The sequence below is a fragment of the Papio anubis genome, chromosome X (assembly GCF_008728515.1).
Source record: "Papio anubis isolate 15944 chromosome X, Panubis1.0, whole genome shotgun sequence".
In the NCBI taxonomy this organism is placed as follows: domain Eukaryota; kingdom Metazoa; phylum Chordata; class Mammalia; order Primates; family Cercopithecidae; genus Papio; species Papio anubis.
The window spans coordinates 58,091,994-58,105,673 of record NC_044996.1 but is presented as its reverse complement, the minus strand read 5'-3'; positions in this window follow the sequence as shown (position 1 = coordinate 58,105,673).

Here is a 13,680-nt window from a genome sequence, read left to right as displayed (position 1 = left end):
TGTACCCTCTTCAGTTTCTTTAATCAGTTTTTTATAGTTTTTATTGTAGAGATTTTTTACTTCTTTGGTTAATTCCTAGGTTTTTAATTTTGTTTGTAGCTATTGAAAATGGAATATTTTAGTTTCTTTTTCAGATACAGACATATATAACAAAATATTTTAAATAGTTCATTTTACTCAGGACTGCTACTGTATTCTAAAAATTGAGAAACTTCTAAAATGTATTGTAGTTGAAATTACAAGATTACTTGTATTTATGTCATGCAACCATGATTCCAGAGATCAATATATAATTTTTTCAATTCTTATAAGTTAGAGTACTAATTAACTACCAAGACTAACAGATTGTCAATTTATGTCCTAATATAAATATCTGTGAAAAGCTGTTAAACTTAATATTCTAAAGACTATGAAACATAGTATTAAAACTAATTTTCTTCTTTTTTTTTACATTATTCTAACCAAAGGGCAGTTCACACATAATTGTTTTTAGGTGTGAAGTATATGACACGGCCAATTTGAAATGACATGGTATTGAAATAGGAGGTGAATTAGAAAACATACTGCATTACTGAGATTAATGAGAATTACCCATACAAATATAGATGACTAACTGAAATAGACAAACGTTCATAACATGCAATACTTGCCATTACTGTAGTAGGCATGGCATTAACTTGTCATTCTGGAAAGTTATTTTAATTCTTAATTGAAATATTTATTTTACCTTCTCTTCCTCCAAAAATGTGTCACAAGAAAGATAGATGAAGTCGGATCCTGGTATTAAATTTCAGACCAAATGTAGTAAATAAAATCTGAATGATAAAGTAATTATTTATTTTAAAATTTATTATATGTATAGGTATATATCTATATACAGATAGATATGAGAACTTAGGTGAATTTTTAGAGTATAGAAGAAATTTTTATAATACAAAGATTTGATATAATATACTTTAAAATGGTTATGCTGTGTTACTGAAAAGATAGATAAATGTTGTCTCTCATTAACTGAATAACTCCCCTACTTTTGGCATTTATCACCTCTTGTGTGGACAATGCAAGAGTCGTCTAACTGAAGTCTCTCAATACAATATTTCTCCAGAGGTGGAGGGGACCCCACAGCACAACATGGCTGCTTTACCAAAACATGTTCAGACTACCTTTTTGTTGTTGTTGTTGTTGTTGTTGTTTAATTTTTTTAATTTTTATTTTTTTATGTTTTTATTTAATTAATTAATTATTTATTTATTTTTTATTATTATTATACTTTAAGTTCTAGGGTACATGTGCATAACGTGCAGGTTTGTTACATATGTATACTTGTGCCATGTTGCTGTGCTGCACCCATCAACTCGTCAGCACCCATCAACTCATCATTTACATCAGGTATAACTCCCAGTGCAATCCCTCCCTCCTCCCCCCTCCCCATGATAGGCCCCAGTGTGTGATGTTCCCCTTCCCGAGTCCAAGTGATCTCATTGTTCAGTTCCCACCTATGAGTGAGAACATGCGGTGTTTGGTTTTCTGTTCTTGCGATAGTTTGCTAAGAATGATGGTTTCCAGCTGCATCCATGTCCCTACAAAGGACACAAACTCATCCTTTTTTATGGCTGCATAGTATTCCATGGTGTATATGTGCCACATTTTCTTAATCCAGTCTGTCACTGATGGACATTTGGGTTGATTCCAAGTCTTTGCTATTGTGAAGAGTGCCGCAATAAACATACGTGTGCATGGGTCTTTATAGCAGCATGATTTATAATCCTTTGGGTATATACCCAGTAATGGGATGGCTGGGTCATATGGTACATCTAGTTCTAGATCCTTGAGGAATCGCCATACTGTTTTCCATAATGGTTGAACTAGTTTACAATCCCACCACCAGTGTAAAAGTGTTCCTATTTCTCCACATCCTCTCCAGCACCTGTTGTTTCCTGACTTTTTAATGATTGCCATTCTAACTGGTGTGAGATGGTATCTCATTGTGGTTTTGATTTGCATTTCTCTGATGGCCAGTGATGATGAGCATTTTTTCATGTGTCTGTTGGCTGTATGAATGTCTTCTTTTGAGAAATGTCTGTTCATATCCTTTGCCCACTTTTTGATGGGGTTGTTTGTTTTTTTTCTTGTAAATTTGTTTGAGTTCTTTGTAGGTTCTGGATATTAGCCCTTTGTCAGATGAGTAGATTGCAAAAATTTTCTCCCATTCTGTAGGTTGCCTGTTCACTCTGATGGTAGTTTCTTTTGCTGTGCAGAAGCTCTTTAGTTTAATGAGATCCTATTTGTCAATTTTGGCTTTTGCTGCCATTGCTTTTGGTGTTTTAGACATGAAGTCTTTGCCCATGCCTATGTCCTGAATGGTACTACCTAGGTTTTCCTCTAGGATTTTTATGGTATTAGGTCTAACATTTAATTCTCTAATCCATCTTGAATTAATTTTCATATAAGGAGTAAGGAAATGATCCAGTTTCAGCTTTCTACTTATGGCTACCTTTTTAAGCAGAACTTGGATCTATTTCTCCTCACTGGGTGGGACCTCTCAGCCAGGGCCTCTAGCCACCCTCTCTTATATTCTGTGGACAGAGCTCTAATATTTCCTTGGGATGAGTGCCCCATGGGAAGAGCAAGCTGCCACCTTTGTTGTTTGGAGAACTCAGCTATTCCAGCCTTTAGGCTATGGAGAGTCCAAGCTGACTGGGGCAGAGGCCGTTCCCCAGTACAGCATGGCTGTTTTGTCACAGTGGACCAGACTGCGTTTTTAAATAGGACCTTGATCTACTCCTCCTCCTGGGAAGGGTCTTTCTAGCTGGGGCCTCTGGCCACACCTAGCTTAAAACTATCAGGGGCTGAAGGCATCCCCAACACAACATAGCTGCTCTACAAAAAAAGCAGCCAGACTGCTTCTTTAAGGGGGTCCCTAATCCCATTCCTCCTGTCTGAGTGAGAACTCCCAAACAGGGTCTCCAACCATCTCCTACACGTGCTTTCTAGCTGGCAACAGATCTGTACATCCCAGAGCAGAGCTCTCAGAGTAAGAGGCAAGCTGCCATCTTTGCTGTTTCATAGCCTTTACTGGCGATATTTGCAGGTATGAGAAAAACTGACATGAATAGTGTCTGGAGTAGATGCCCAGAAAACTGCAGCAGCCCTGTGGAAGAGTGGCCAGTCTTTTTAAAAGAAAAACAAACAAACAACAACAACAACAAACAAACAAAAACACCTTCCAAATGTCAGCAACCTCAAAAATGGAAGTTATGTAATTCCACAAAGATGAGAATCAGAGCAAAAATGTTGAAAACTCAAAAAGCCAGAGTGCCCCCTTTCCTCCAAATGACTACAATACCTCTCCAGCAAGGTTTCAGAACTGGGCTGAGGCTGAGATGGCTGAAATGATAGAAGTAGGCTTCAGAATGTAGACAAAAGTGAATTTTACTGAGCTAAAGGAGCATGTTGCAACCCAATGCAAGGAGGCTAAGATTCATGATAAAATAATGCAGGAGCTAAGATTCATGATAAAATAATGCAGCCAAAATAGATAGTATTGTGAGGAACATAACTGACTTGATAAAGCTGAAAAACACACAATAACTTCAAAATGCAATCATAAGTATTAATAGTAGAATAGACCAGGCAGGGGAAAGAATCTCAGAGACTGAAGGCTGTCTTTCTGAAATAAGACAGGCAGACAATAATAGAGGAAAAAGAATAAAAAGGAATGAACAAAATCTCCAAGAAATGTAGGATTATGTAATGAGACTAAGTCTACAACTGATGATTGGAGTACCTGCAAAAGAGAGGGAGAACAGAACCAGTTTGGAAAACATATTTTAGGATATCATCAAGGAGAACTTCCCCAACCTAGTTAGATAGGCCAACATTCAAATTCAGAAAATGCTGAGAGCCCCAGTAAGATATTCCATGAGATCATCCCCAAGACACATAATTGTCAGATTCTCCATTGTAAAAAAGAAAGAAAAAATGTTATGGACAGCTAGAAAGACAGCACAGGTCAACTATGAAGGGAACCCCATCAGACTAGCAGTAGACTTTTCAGTGGAAAAACCTACGAGCCATAGATTGGAGGCCTATATTCAACATTCTTAAAGAAAATAAATTCCAACCCAGAATTTTATATCCAGCTATACTAAGGTTCATAAGCAAAAGAGAAATAAAATCCTTTTCAGAAAAGTAAATGTTGAGGGAAATTGTTACCCCCAGACCTGTCTTACGAGAGCTCCTGAAGGAAGCAAAAAATATGGAAAGGAAAAACCTTTACCAGCAACTATATAAATACACTGAAGTACACAGATCTATGACACAATGAAGCAACCACATAACAAGTCTGCAAAATAACCAGATGCCATGATAATGACGGAATCAAATTCACACATAGCAATACTAACCTTAAAGGTAAATAGGCTAAATGCCCCAGTTAAAAGACACAGCGTGGCAAGCTGGATAAAGAACTAAGACCTATTGGTATGCTGTCTTCAGGAGAACCATCTGATGTGCAAAGACACACATAGGCTCAAAATAAAGGATGGACGAAAATTTACCAAACAAATGGAAAACAGAAAAAAGCAGGGGTTGCAATTCTAGATTCTGATGAAACAGACTTTAAACCAACAAAGTTCAAAAAAGACAAAGAAGGGCATTGCATAATGGTAAAGGGTTCAAGCCACCAAGAAGAGCTGACTATTCTAAATATACATGTACCCAATCCAGGATAACCCAAATTCATAAAGCAAGTTCATAGAGACCTACAAAGAGACTTAAAATTCCACACAATAATAATGGGAAACTTTAACTCCCCACTGACAATATGAGAAAAATGATTCAGATAGAATATTAACAAAGATGTTTATGACCTGAATTCATCTCTAGATCAAGTATATATGGTAGATATCTACAAAACTCTCCACTCCAAAACAGCATAATATACATTTTTCTCATTGTTGCATGGCACTTCCTCTAAAATTGATCACATAATATGAAGTAAAACACTCCTCAGCAAATTCGAACAAAACTGAAATTATAACAAACAATCTCTCCAAACACAGGTCCATCACATTAGAATTCAAGATTAAGAAATTCACTCAAAAACATACAACTACTTAGAAATTGAACAATCTCCTCCTGAATGACTTTTGGGTAAATAATGAAATTAGGGTAAAAATCAAGAAGTGCTTTGAAATTAATGAGAACAAAGATACAACATGCCAGAATCTCTGGGATTCAACTAAAGAAGTGTTAAGAGCGAACTTTATAACACTAAATGCCCAGATCAAAATGCTAGAAAGATCTCAAGTTAACAATCCAGTATCAGAACTAAAAGAATTAGAGAACAAAGAGCAAACAAACACCCAAACTAGCAGAATACAAGAAATAACCAAGATCAGAGCTGCACTGAAGGAGATAGAGACACAAAAACCTTTCAAGAGACCAACAAATCCAGGAGCTGGTTTCTTGAAAAAATTAAAGAAATAGATTGACTGCTAGCTAAACTAATAAAGAAAAAAAAAAAAGAAATAAAGATTCAAATAAACAGTATTGAAAAGGAGAAAAGGGGTATTACCATTGATGCCACAGAAATACAAACAACCATCAGAGCATATTATCAACACCCCAATATACATCAACTAAATCTAGAAGAAATGGATAAATTCCTGGACACATACACCCTCCCAAGAGTGAACCAGAAATAAACAATTATTTAAGCATGGGAATGGTGGCTCATGCTTATAATCCCAGCATTTTTGGAGGCTGATGAGGATGGATCATTTAGGTCAGGAGTTTAAGACCAGCATGATCAACATGGTGAAAACTCATCTCTACTAAAAATACAAAATTAGCTGGGCATGGTGGCATGTCCCTGTAATCCCAACTACTTAGGAGGTTAAGGCAAGAGAATCACTTGAACCTCAGAGGCAGAGGTTGCAGTGAACCAGGATCACACCACTGCACTCCTACCTGGGTGACAGAGTGACACTCTGTAAAAAAAAAAAAAAAAAAAAAAAAAGAAATTTAATCATTTAGTCATTGAACAAACCATTAACAAGTTCTGAAATTGAGGCAAAAATAAATAGCCAACCAACCAAAAAAATCCCAGGAACAGATGGATTCACAGCTGAATTCTACCAGAGGTACAAAGAAGAGCTGGTACCATTCCTACTGAAACTATTCCAAAAAATTGAAAAGGAGGGACTCCTCCCTAACACATTCCATGAGGCCAGCAACATCCTGATATCGAAACATGGCAGAAACAAAAAAAAGAAATAAATAAAACTTCAGGTCAATATTCTTGATGAGCATCAGTGCAAAAATCCTCAACAAAATACTGGCAAACCAAATCCAGCAGCATATCTAAAAGCACAATTAAGTTGGCTTCATTCCTGTTATGCAAGACTAGTTCAATGGCAGAAATCAATAATGTGATTAATCACATAAACAGAACTAAATACAAAAAACACATTATTATCTCAATAGACCAGAAAAGGCCTTTAATAAAATTCAACATCCCTTCATATTATAAATTCTCAATAAAATAAGTGTTGAAAGAACATACCTCAAAATAATAAGAGCCATTTATGACAAAACAACAACGAATATCATACTGAATTGGCAAAAGCTGAACACATCTTCCTTGAGAAATGGCACAAGACAAGGTTGCCCTCTCTCTCCACTCCTATTAAATAATGTATTAGAAGTCCTGGTCAGGGCAATCAGGCAAGAGAAAGAAATAAAGTGTATTCAAATAGGAAGTGAGGAAGTCAAACTATCTTCGTTTGAAGACTACATAAGCCTATATCTAGAAAATTCCATCATTTCAGCCAAAAAGCTTCATAAGCTAATAAGAAACTTCAACAAAGCCTCTGGATACAAAACTAATGTGCAAAAATTGCTAGTATTCCTGTATACCAACAACAGCCAAACTGAAAGCCAAATCATGAATGAGCTTTCATTCACTGTTACCACACAAAAAAATAAAATATCTAGAAGTACAGCTAGCAAGGAAAGGGAAGGACCTGTTTAAGAACTACAAACCACTGCTCAAAGAAAGCAGAGATGACACAAACAAATGGAAAAAAGCATTCTATGCTCACAGATAGGAAGAATCAATATCATGGAAATGACCATACTGCCCAAAACAATTTATAGATTCAATGCTATTCTCATCTTACTACTATTGACATTTTTCAAAAAATTGGAAAAAAAATTTTAAAATTCATATATAGCCAAAAAAGAGCCTGAATTGTCAAGGTAATTTTAAGTAAAACCAAAAGAACTGGAGGCATCACCTTATCAGAATTCAGACTATACTACAGGGTAACAATAATTGAAACAGCATGGTACTAGTACAAAAACAGACATATAGACCAATGGGACAGAATAGATAACTTAGAAATAAGATCACACACCTACAACCATCTGACCTTTGACAAACTTGCCAAAAACGAGCAATGGGGAATAGATTCCTTATTTAGTAAATAGTGCTGGGAGAACTGCCTAGCCAGATGCAGAAAACTAAAATTGGATCCCCTTGTTACACCATATACAAAAATAAACTCAAGATGGATTAAACACTTAAATGTGAAACTTAAAACAAAACAAAAAATCCTAGAAGATAACCTAGACAATATCATTCAGGACATAGGCATGAGCAAATATTTCATGACAAACATGCCAAAAGAAATTGCAGCAAAAGCCAAAATTGACAACTGGGATCTAATTAAACTAAAGAGCTTCTGAACTGTAAAAGAAATTATAAACAGAGGTCTAAAATCCACCATTTATAAGGAACTTAAGGAAATTTGCAAGAAAAAACATCAAACAATTCTATTAAAAAGTGGGCAAAGGATATGAACAGGCACTTCTCAAAAGAAGACAGACATGCAATGAAAGTACATTAAAAATGCTCAACATCACTGATCATTAGAGAAATACAAATCAAAACCACAATGAGATATCATTTCAAACCAGTCAGAATGGCGATTTTTAAAAAGCCAAAAAACAACAGGTGCTTGGGAGGCTGTGGAGAAAAAGGAACACTTATACACAGTTGGTGTAAGTGTAAATTATTTCAACAATTGTGAAAGACAGCATGGAAATTCCTCAAAGACCTAGAGGCAGAAATCCCATTAAACCCAGCAATTCCATTGCTAGGTATGTACCCAATTAATACAAATTATTTTATTATAAAAACACATGCATGTGTATGTTTATTGCAGCACTTGTTACAATAGCAAAGACATGGAATCAACCTAAATGTCCATCAATGCTAGGCTGGATAAAGACAATGTGGTGCATATACACTATGGAATACTATGCAGTCATGAAAATGAATGAGATCATGTCTTTTGCAAAGACATGGCTTGACACGGAAGTAATTATTCTTAGCAAACTAATGCAAGAACAGAAAACCAAATACTTTGTGTTCTCACTTATATATGGGAGGTAAATGATGAGTACACGAACACATGGTGGGGAACAACACACACTGAGGCCTGTTTGAGGGTCAGGGGGTGGGAGAAGGGAGAGGATCAGGAAGAATAGCTAATAGATGCTCAGCTTAATACCTGTGTGATTGGAAGATCTATGCAACAAGTCACCATGGCACACATTTACCTATGTTAACAAACCTGCATATCCCACACATGTATACCTGAACTTAAAATGAAAGTTGGAAATAAAAATAAAAAATAAAAAATAAGTGCTCTAATTGCTCCAGACACTAACTTTATAATTCAGTGCCTTTATTCATGCTATTTACTTAGCTGTCATTAATTTTTTCTCATTTTTTACATGGTAAACTCTTATTTAATCCTCAAGGTTCAACTCAGAAATGAGGTAATGTTTCTACTATGGTCCCATATACTGAGCACATTCCCTATCAAAGTGTTTACCACACTACATTTTTTGGCATCTTTTTCAGTTAGAATGTAAGCTACATTATTTTAGGCATAATTTTTAATTCATTTTAAATTCTTTGTGCCTAGTATAGTGTGGGACATATATTATAAAATTTAAAAATTCCTAGATAAATAAAATGATGAAATAATGTCATTTATTGCATAAATGCAGGTAACATAATTAAACTAGAGATTGTGGGATTATGTTATATTCTCAGACTTGACCCTAAGTAGTTTTGTGATACTTATTGGAAAAGTCACATAACCTTATTGATTTCAATTTAATTATTATAATAAAGATATCTTTCACTTTTACCTGATTGTGTATATTCAGTGTAACACACAGATTTTTATGCATTCATGTAATATTAAACAAAATATTGTTAGGATAAAGCTGTGAAGTACTTCAAAGATCACATGGCATATTATCTTGATTTTACAGATAGGTGAGCTGAAGCTGGAATGGTAATTTTACTTGACCAAGTACATGCAAATAGTTAGTGGTCATTCTTTGAGGAACATATTTTCTAACTCCTCAATCTAGTCTTCTTTCAATGTTTATCTCATCTGTTTATTCATCCAGAAAATAATTATTGTGTCCTAATTAACAGGCACTTTTTTTTCTACTTGCTACTTGTTATTTTCTCATTAGTATTACTGGGAAGAAATTATTTTCTTGGCCACTATGGACAATCTTCCTTTAAAATAAATAGTTTCTTGGTCATTGAACATACTCAATAAGCTTGTTTTCCATTTATAACCCATGAAGTATATATATACAGTATGTATTCATTAACTGGATATATATTGGCAGTACCATATACGTTAAATATACAGTTTTTAACCCAAATCTAAATATAACCTAGATTTTAAATTCTAATAATCTTGACTTTTATTTACAATATGCAAAAGGTATGCACCTTTGAAACTATCTTGCTCACTAAAAGTGTCTTATCTTTAGTGAACAAAGAGTGTTATTTTGACTGTCTAATATTCTATTAATCATGTATATTATGTACACATGTTTGCAAATGAACCTGTATGCACAGTAGACAAAACTGGGTGAAGAGAATATCAATGGAAAGAAAGTATATTACATTTCCTTTAAAAACTGTATCCAAGCTCTAAGAACCAATAACTTCTCTGTTTTTAAGGTAAATATATATCTCAAGTTCAGGCAGTGTTATGTTATTTTCAACCCTTGTGTCAATGATGCTAGTAGTAAAAATCTGAAAATATTAGTAATTGTTAACTGATGAATATATGACAATATGTATGTGGAAAGTGAATAATAACTCATTCTGGAAATAGGATATTCTGCCAACCAATCACTTGCTTTTGCTAAATTGAGCTCAAATCATCAAGTAATAGCTTTGCCTTTTCTAGGAACTCTATAAACTTACAGAAACCATATTTAGGTCTTTCCTGATGAAAACTAGTTGTGTAAAATTTCAATTTATCATATTCAGCCTCCACTTTAGTGCTTGTTTTGCTGTAAGAGAGGGAAAGGAGAAAATAAAGTAAGGTGGAAGATAGGAGGAGGACAAAGGAAAAGGAAGAAAGGAGAATAAAATGGGGAGCTGTTTGCTCAACACGATGCGATAAGCTCTATCTATGGATGTAGTATGGTTTTCCCTATTAGTTTAATATGAATAATTTATATTTGTGATATCTCTATGGAACCTCAAAGTGGTTCAAATAGTTTTCTATGAAAGTATTCAAAGGTCTCAAAAATATAGATCTAAAATAAGCTAGGTGAAAGTACAGTCATTCCTCAGTGTACACGGGAATTGATTGGTTCCAGGACTCTGCATAACCAAATTCATGCATGCTCAAGTCCAGCAGTTGGCCTCGCAGAACCGGCATATACAAAAAGTTGACCCTCATGTACATGCAGGGTTCACACCACCCAAATACCGTATATTCAATCCACGTTTCGTTTTTAAAAATCCACGTACAAATGGACTCACACAGTTAAAATCAGTGTTATTTAAGGATCAGCTGGATTCTGTTCTTTTCCTTGCATCCTGATTCAACCACCAAAGGTGTTTTTTTGTAGACATTCAAGTGATAGGTTATGGTTGGAATGAGCTGGTAGTGTTACTGCTATGAAGACACAGTAAGATTAAGCCATATCAGTGACAGTAATTCTGTACAAATTCAAAGAGAATGTAATCAAATTACAAAGTATAATTTAGGGCTCTTCAACACTTATATTTTTTACAAGGTTTTTTCTCCTATTTTTTAAAAAAGTGACTTGATCTCCAATCCTTTTACCTTTCCAAATAAAATAAAATTGTCATAGCTTACTGCAGCCTCAAACTCCTGAGCTCAAGAGATCTTCTCACCTCTGTTTCCCAAGTTGCTGGCGTCATATGCTTGAACCATGTGACAGCTCTATTTATGAGAATTTTGAAGGAAATCAGGAGAAGAATATGTTGAATAATAGCTATATTCTTTTAAATATAAAGCTTTCTGTAAAATATTTTTTAATTTTAAAATATTATAACTTTTTGAGAGAAGACATTGAGGGCAAGGTTTTGATTTAATAATAAGCCTTAGTCATCACATACTGTGAACCATACAAGAACGCTCTCTTGTATTTTATATATGTATTCATTTATACACATACATTGGCCCACTCTTCTATCCATCTACCTACCTTTTTATCTATCTTGTTCTTCTTGCCCCAATCTTGGCCACTCTAATGTATTAATACGTATCATTGAATTCATTTGCTTTTTAAAATATGAAACTTTTTGTGAGTATATGCATTTTTCTTCTAATTTTAAAATATAATATTTGAGATCTACAAAAGAATATATACATATACAAGTTATAAAGTATAATTATAAAATTAAAATTTGTGTACTCACCATCCAACTGAAGAACCTGAGCATTACCAGTATTATGGTATCTACATCTATGCTCATCCCCTATGCCAACTGTCTCTTTCCTTCTACCTCTCAGAGGTAACCACTGTCCTTAAATATGTGATCATTGTTTCCTTGCTTTTCCTGTAGTTTTATTACACACTACATGTAAAAACAACATATTACTTTATTTTGTTTGTTTTGTGCTTTATTAAATAACAGTATTAAGTATATCATCTTATGAGAATTATCTTTTTTCTTTTAACATTACGTTCTTAAAATTCAGCAATGTTGTGTGTGTGTGTTTGGCTGTATGGCTAAAATTCACTTGTTTATACTGCTATATTTCATTACATTGTTGGTATTTGCCATAATATATTTCATTTATCTGCTTTCCCATCATTGGGCATTGATATTGTTTTCAGTTATTTTTGTTATTTGATTACTAGTGGGTTTTTATTTTGTTTGCTATGATTAACAATGTTGCTACAAGTATTCTTATTATATTGATATGAAAGGCAGGCAGGGAAATGCTGGGAAGGGAAGGGTGGGTTCCTGACAAGGGCTCCACCCCTAGGCCTGTCCCCATGGACATAGATGAGGACATGCACTCCTGCCTTTCCACCTAAATGTTGCATTTCCCAAGACCACCCTGGCCTACCATGCGCAAAACCGGTGCCTATAAAAACCCCCAATCCCTAACAGGTAGGCACACAAGTGGCTGGACATCAAGAGGAACACATCAGTGAAAGAAGACATAAGCAACTGGATGGTGAGAGGACATTGAGGGGAGCACACTGACAGAAGAGCACATGACAGATGTTGGCATGCCGGCAGACCATTGACTGGCAGAATTGTTGGGAATAGGCCCCCAAATCTGGCCATAAACTGGCCCCCAAACTGGCCATAAACAAATCTCTGCAGCACTGTGACATGTTCATGATGGCCATGATGCCCACCCTGAAGGCTGTAGGTTTACCAGAATGAGGGCAAGGAACACCTGGCCCACCAGGGCAGAAAACCACTTAAAGGGGTTCCTGAACCACAAACAATAGCATGAGTGATCTGTGCCTTAAGGACATGTTCCTCCTTCAGATAACTAGCCAGAGCCCATCCCTTTGCTTCCTGTAAGGAATACTTTTAGTTAATCTATAATCTATAGAAACAATGCTTATCACTGGCTTGCTGTCAATAAATATGTGGGTAAATCTCTGTTCAGGGCTCTCAGCTCTGAAGGCTGTGAGTTCCCGGATTTCCCACTCCACATGCTATATTTCTGTGTGTGTGTCTTTAATTCCTCTAGTGCCGCTGGGTTAAGGTCTCTCCAACCGAGCTGGTCTTGGCAAGTGGTGCTCACATCGGGGCTCAAACCCAGGTTGAAGGGTTGCTGGAGTGATGATTGGAGAACGTGGAACTAAGCTGGAGGACACCCGAGTGCTCTTAAGCAATCCCCATAGTTAGTAAGAAGGGGAGTTCGGAAGCATCAGGGTAACAATGGGACAAGTGTGGGCTCTGGTTCTTTCCACCTTGGAACCTTTTTATACTGATGATGAGGAGGAAGGAGAGTATAATGAAGTAACAGAGCAGGTTTGTTTGCCAGCCAAAGCTAAAGTGGCAAAGGAGGAAAAAGGTTCATCCTGAGCCTTCTGCACCCCCTCCTTATTTTGAAGAAAAAGAGTGGCCTGACCCTCCAGATCTTTCTTTTCCAGAGGATACTGGGTGAAAAGCAGTTGTCCCAGTGACTGTTGGAGCAGCGCCTCCAGCGACCACCCTCAGTTCTATTCAGGCAGGAATCTAGCAAGCTAAACATAAGGGTGATACAGAGGCTTGGCAGTTCCCTGTTAGGATACACCTCCTAGATCAAAAGGGAAATATTACAGCTACATTTGAGCCTT